Source organism: Ochotona curzoniae, unplaced genomic scaffold (genome assembly GCF_017591425.1).
Source record: "Ochotona curzoniae isolate NIBS_2020 unplaced genomic scaffold, NIBS_Ocur_1.0 scaffold_1037, whole genome shotgun sequence".
NCBI lineage: Eukaryota > Metazoa > Chordata > Mammalia > Lagomorpha > Ochotonidae > Ochotona > Ochotona curzoniae.
Window position 1 is genome coordinate 13,620,295 of NW_024467083.1, and position 6,493 is coordinate 13,626,787.

Consider the following 6,493-nt stretch of genomic DNA (forward strand, 5'->3'; position numbering starts at 1 on the left):
CACATGTTATGCGACAAAACAAACACAGGATATCAACAGGACATACATAGATGAAAGTGTACTATGCAAACTTTATGCATAGATAATAAAGAATATGAGTATAAATTCCAATTACATACAATGGATTTATTTAAAAATTAAACTGGCAAGGAGCTAAAGGAACCAAAGGAGAGATCTAATAAAGCATACTTGAAGTTATAAAAATTTAACCTTTTTTTCTATGCATTTTTAATTAGATCTAATAAAATCAATGATCTAGGCAACTGAGTACATATAGATGCGCATATTTCTACAGAGCAGTTTCCAAAAGTATAATTGCTCATTCATGGGCAAATGTTTGGCCTAGGACTAAGATAACGTTCGGGAGGCCTGCGTTTCCCACCGCAGTGCTCAGGTTCAAGCCCCTGCTTTGCTGTGATTGCACCTGATCTGCTACTGCACTCCCGAGAGGCAACAGGTGATGGCTTGAGAAGTTGGGTATCTACCACCTGTGCGGAGAACACTGGATTTATTCCAGGCATCACAGACTGACTGGACTGAGGAACAGAAAGCCAGCTGGGAGCTGATGGTAACCATAAAAAGATGCTAAGGGAGAGTGAGGAAAATTAACAAAGCAAAGCCAAACAGCAAAATCAGCTGCCCCTGTGTGAGATGACAGGAAACCGACACAGAAAGATGAACCCAAGAAAAACACTGTAAGATCACAAACTTCTACCAACACAACCAGAGAGAATCTGAATGAAAAAGAAATCAGGAATTACTGAAACAAGATCCAACATCCACTAGCTCTCCCTCTTTCTGCTCCCCAACTAGACAACCGAGGCTCAAAACGAAGCTGAACTCACAATTCTCGAACCTTGCACTAAGGAACACCAGGTACCTCAGCCACCTCACAAAGGTCGTATGGAATACTTCCAAAATTTGAGGATATCAAAACAATACTCATTGTGTGTCAGACATTCCATGGCTTATCCAGCTGTTTCTCAACTTCCACATTCAGTCCAATTAAATCTCCTGTGAGCACATTCTATTTTCACAAAACTGGATTTTGGATAGCTACAATCACAAATAAGTAGCCGGGTTAGGGAAACAAGACGGCACATAGGTTATGCTGTGAAAAAACTGCTGATACCACGTAGCATCAAGAATTCAAGCTAATCTGGGAAGCTATGGAATAGAGAATGGAAACACAAAAGAGCTTCTTAGACCACGCTCACTGCCCTCAAACACGGCAAAGAAGCAAATGCGCTACATGGTCTTCCCTCGGACTCCGAGACTGATGTTTCACATGGACTTTCGGCTGAGAGCAGCCAGAAAACAAAATCTTCCTGATAACACTGACAGAGAAAGGAGAAGGCTGATTTAATTGAGTACAAGTAGAAGCAATTAAGTGATGGAAAGTACGATTCTGTTATTCTATTATCCCACTCACTTGTGATATTTAAATTAGAATAGATAAGGACCATTAAATCCCATATTTGAACTCTTAATCATAGGAAGCAGTAGTAAATATAAAGTAGATCCTTTCATGCATTGATTGACATTCCAGAATGTATAAATTAGGCTGAAAAATCTTACTAAACACAACAAATGAGCGAGCGGGACTGCTGGCTCTGCCCCACTGATCCTTAGGTCCACTTCTGCCGGTCTGCTTGGCTAGGTCGGAATGCTCTTTCTCCTTCACTGCTCTAAGGCCAAGGTTCTATCAGCAGCTACTGTTACCCTGCTAAAAGAGCCGAAGAAGTCTGTGAAGCACAGGGTGGGCTTTATTTTTTTCAGTTTGCTTCTTCTGTTTTTCATTTTGTTTTTTTAAATTAATTTATTTACTATTTGAAGGCAGACTTATGCAGAGAGAAGGAGAAACAGGGAAAGAGAAATCTCCCATCCTCCGGTTCATTCTCCAAAATAGCCACAAGGGCCAGAGCTGGCCTGACGCAGAGCTGGCCTGACGCAGAGCTGGCCTGATGCAGAGCTGGCCTGATGCACAGACAGCCTCAGTGCAGAGCCGACCCGTGGCAGAGCTGAGGGCCTAGAGTTTCTTCTGGGTTTCCCACACGGCTGCAAGGGTCCAAGGACTAGCAAGGGCCAACCTCTAATGCTTTCCCAGGCCTTAATCAGAGCTAGATTAGATCAGCCAACGGGACAATCAAGATAGCGGTATAAGGTAAGGACACGTTTAAACAGATGGAGAAATATTAGCCAGTGTGAAGGATAAAGGGCACATTCCAGAAAATAGGAGATGACAGAACAATAGCAGAGGGATACCTGGAGACTGACAGACACAGGAAAGCCGTGAAAACAACGGTGTGGTGTTGCAGTGACTAGTACTCCAGTGGCACTGAGGGAACGGTGATCTGAGCTCCACCAGCAGCCAGAACTCCACCAACAACAAGGTGGGAAGGGATGGTTACCTGGACCTCCATAGGTGATCCCAGACGAAGAACTGCTTGTCCTGCTAGTCTGTTTGATTTAACCAGGCACAGAGACAAAACAGCAGGTCCCAGTCAGGAAGTGAGGGAACAGGGTGGATTTCATAGTCCAGGCTGGCCCCTAGAGCTGTATTGGCTCCATTTTGTATAAGGAGACAAGGGCTATGGGGCAGGACTCCACACACACTGAGCTGGAGGTAAACTCATTCCTGGCTCAGTGAACTGCAACAACATGGCATCCTACAGGTTTCACTCAAGGTAGGTACAGGAAGCCCTCAGACCTGACAGCCAACATTCAAGATCTCTAGTAGTGGCACACCAGGCACCATTTTGTATAGTGTGGCAAAGAATTTAATACTGAAGTGACAACAGTGAGCTGCATATGTACTGAGCTCAGCGAGAACTCTACTCAGCTCAGTGCATTGCACTGGTCCCACAGTAAAATAATACTAACTGAGGCATCATATCTGTCAAAACAGGTCCATGTGGCCCTCAGACCTAATGGCCAACAGGTTCTGGCAAGATCAGCACCAACAACAACCTAGCAATATAGGACACCTGGTGTCTCCTTAATCCTGGGACCTGCAGCAACCGGAAATGGGAGAAAGCTTGTATAAACAATAGTGCAGCCTCAGCATGGGATCACAGAAGGTGGAGATGGGTGCACCAGTAGCTGAGGCTATGGAAACCATGGTGGAAATTTAACATAAGAACCCATATTTAGAACTCACTGGAGGGAATGGCACAAGTGACTGCAAACAAAGAGCCGTGCACCAACTGCAATAAGTAAAATCAAACTGTACTCCTGTGGGTGACACAACTTAGAAACCTGCGCCAAGGAGAAGAATCTGATAACCAGAAGCACAACGACCAAGAGCAAAAGAAGAGACAGAGGCACAACGAATATTACTGAAGACTCCCCTGCAAAGGAACAAACACCTTTGCCAACATCAGAGTTCACTGAGGAAGACATCGAGAAAATGGGGGATACAGAATTCCAAGTACTTGTTGTAAAACTTCTTATCAACAACGAGAAGCACATAAAGCAGACATTCAAGGAATTCAAGGAATATGTGACACTGAAAATGAATCAAATGAAAGCTGATATATCAGAAATGAAGACTACAGTGGAGAAAATTAAAAGTACAGTGGAGAGTCACCAAAATAGAACAAAACACGCATAAGAAAGAATCTCAGAATTGGAAGATATTTCCTGTCACCAGGGAGAAACACACAAAAAGCTGGAAGCAGAGCTGGATCAGGCTAAAAAAAAGTATCCAAGAATTGAAAGACACTATTAAAAGGCCAAATATAGGAGTTATGGGAGTCACAGAAGGTGCAGAAAGAGAAGCTGAGTTTACAAATGTATTAATGAAATAATAAGGGAAGATTTCCCTAATCTAGAGAAAAAAATAGGAAAACAAGATCCAGGAGAGGCAAAGAACTCCCAACTGGGGTGACCAAAAGTGATCTTCAACAAGAACACATGATAACCAAGCTCTCTTCAATCAAACATAAGGAAAGATCCTTAAATGTGCATGTGAAAAAAAAAATCAACTACATATAAAGGAATGGCTATTAAGCTCACAGGAGACCTCTCACAGGAAACTCTACAGGACAAAAGAGAATGGAGTGACACATATTCCAGATTCTAAAAGCAAAAAATTGCCAGCCCAGGATAATGTACCCAGCAAAACTTTCCTTTGTCTTTGAAAATGAAGTTATTCCACAGTCAAGAAAAGTTGAAAGAATATGCCTCTTCCAAACCTGCCCGACAAATGATACTTAAAGCTGTTCTCTTGACCGAGAAAAGGAACAGCACTCACCAAAACCAAAGGCAAATAGCAAGAGAAGACTATACGAATGCACGAACCACTGCTACAATGACAGGACCAAATTACCACCCATTCATATTAACCCTAAATGTAAATGGATTAAACTCATCAATCAAACGTCATAGATTAGTAGAATAGATTTTAAAACAAAACCCATCTACTTTTTGCCTACAGGAGACAAATCTCACCAACAAAGATGAGCAGAAACTATATCTCATGGATTTATTTTTACTGTCAGTTTCATCTATTCAAAATACTTCCTTCTGATTAAATTCTTCAGTGACTCATAGATCATACAGTAGCATCATTTTCTTCAAGAAGGTTCTTGATTTTCATTTCCCCAGCAACACTTTAGTCATTCAGTATCATGTTCTTTAACTTTATGGAGTTGTTAATCTTTTTTTTTTTCCTCCTGTTGATTATGACTTGTGGCTTTTCATTTAGTGGGATGTATAGTAACTGTGTAATGGAGACCATCATATCCAGATGTGAGGATACAATGCAGTATACATTTCTACTTCCAGACAAAGATGGACTCCCAATGAAACTGCTTACTATATCTTGACATTAGGATGCTGGACTCTGCCATTGTCCAGGCCCGCAATGATGGACATATGACTGTGTATGAAGAACTATACTATAGTAATGATATAGGTAAACTCAGTGAGCGGGGAGGGAATTGAGTAGGGGGAAAAAGAAATCCCACAATCTATGGAACTATATCATAAAATAATAATAATAATAACTAAAATTTTTAAAACAGTAGCTAACACTTGAAACAGCCTCCATACAGGATGCCAGCACTGCCAGACCCTTGAGGATGGTGTTTAAACATGCTTTTGCCTCCTGATCCTACTTTTATTTTAAAACATTTACTTTCCGAAACTAAGTCACTTACACTGTCCAGAGTCTCTTTAGCACTAGAGTGTAAGCATCAAGAGGGCAGGACTCTTCCTCCATTCTTCAATTTCTCAAAAGCAGCAAGCCCCACAAATCTATAGCAGACTCCCTTTTATTTGTACTGTTATTTAGATAGAAACATTATAGTACTCAGTGTTGACCTGTCCGCAAATACCACACCTACCTAGCATCCTGTGTTCCTTGCCGCCTACTCCTCCCACAATCCCTAACCCAATTATACTCTGTCTTTTTAATGCTCAGTGAATGATAGTCACCCACTTCCCTGGTGGAGTCAGGGGCTCAAGCCAAAACTTCAGACCTTACCTTCGATTTCTTTTCTTTGAGTTACTACAACGTATCTCAAGATTTTATGTCTAATTTTCCTGAACAATTGCAGGTTCTGTGTCCCCTCCCCAAGCTTGCACAGAGCAGCCCCATCTCCTGCTTCTGCTGTATTTTTTATATTATCACACCAAAATCTAATCATGTCTTCATCTTCCCCAAATACACACCTACTAAAAAGTCACTGTTGCAAATTTCTCTAGATAATCAAGGATCCAAATATTCAAGGTTCAGCTATTGTGCCTCTATATACTCAATTTGCTTTCCTTGCCAACCAATACTCCATGAGAACAGACTTTTGACATACTATTTATTCATAAGTCTCACATTTATCCAAATGGCAAATAAGAAAACAGAATAGGGACTTGGGATGAAGAAATGATTTCTGACCTTAAGGATCTGGGTCCCACTCTATTCAGAATCCAGGTAGCATAGTGGTCCAAAGCATACACCCCAAGTCAGAATACCAGGAGTCAAGATAGTTTTTCCACTGTTTGGATATCTTCAACTACAAAAAAAAAAAAAAGAGTAACTTAAGCAAGTACGAATATCCTGAATAGGCTGTTCATAAATAATAGGATGCTTTCAAAAGTTCATGGAAAAGGAATTTAAAAGACATATTTTGATGTAAACTTTTTTTCTTAACTTCACAAACAGGCATCTATGTAATGCGTGTGTAAATTAAAAAGATTATGCATCACAGTTATCTTCTTCCAGGATGCCACTTCTGTGAGCTTCAGTGGTCACTTGAGAAAAACAGTGCCAACTCGCGTAAACGGCCGCGCGAGCAGCTAGCTTTAATAACCTCCCAGGCACGACTGACGCCCGCGCTCAGCCGCAGCCAGCTCCCCCGGGGTTCAGCGTCCTCGGAAGCAAGCGCTCGCGTCCGTCTTAATCACCTCAGCCATCCGCCTGCGCTTTAACTCACTTCATCACCTGCACTGTCCGCGCCTCCCCCTTCTCTGTGAGGATTTCCGGACCGACTCC

General features: G+C 41.8%; 1 long non-coding RNA gene across 1 annotated transcript in view; it reads right to left on the reverse strand.

The window, feature by feature from the left end:
- The window catches only part of LOC121168586, a 219,083-nt gene extending 212,610 nt beyond the window's left edge, over positions 1 to 6,473 (reverse strand). Inside the window, exons 1-2 of the long non-coding RNA XR_005885732.1 lie at positions 6,406 to 6,473; positions 5,897 to 6,014 (exon numbers count right to left, since the gene is read on the reverse strand). This is a non-coding gene — a long non-coding RNA (uncharacterized LOC121168586). The remainder of the gene's footprint in view (positions 1 to 5,896; positions 6,015 to 6,405) is intronic.
- Between the last annotated feature and the right edge of the window lie 20 nt (positions 6,474 to 6,493).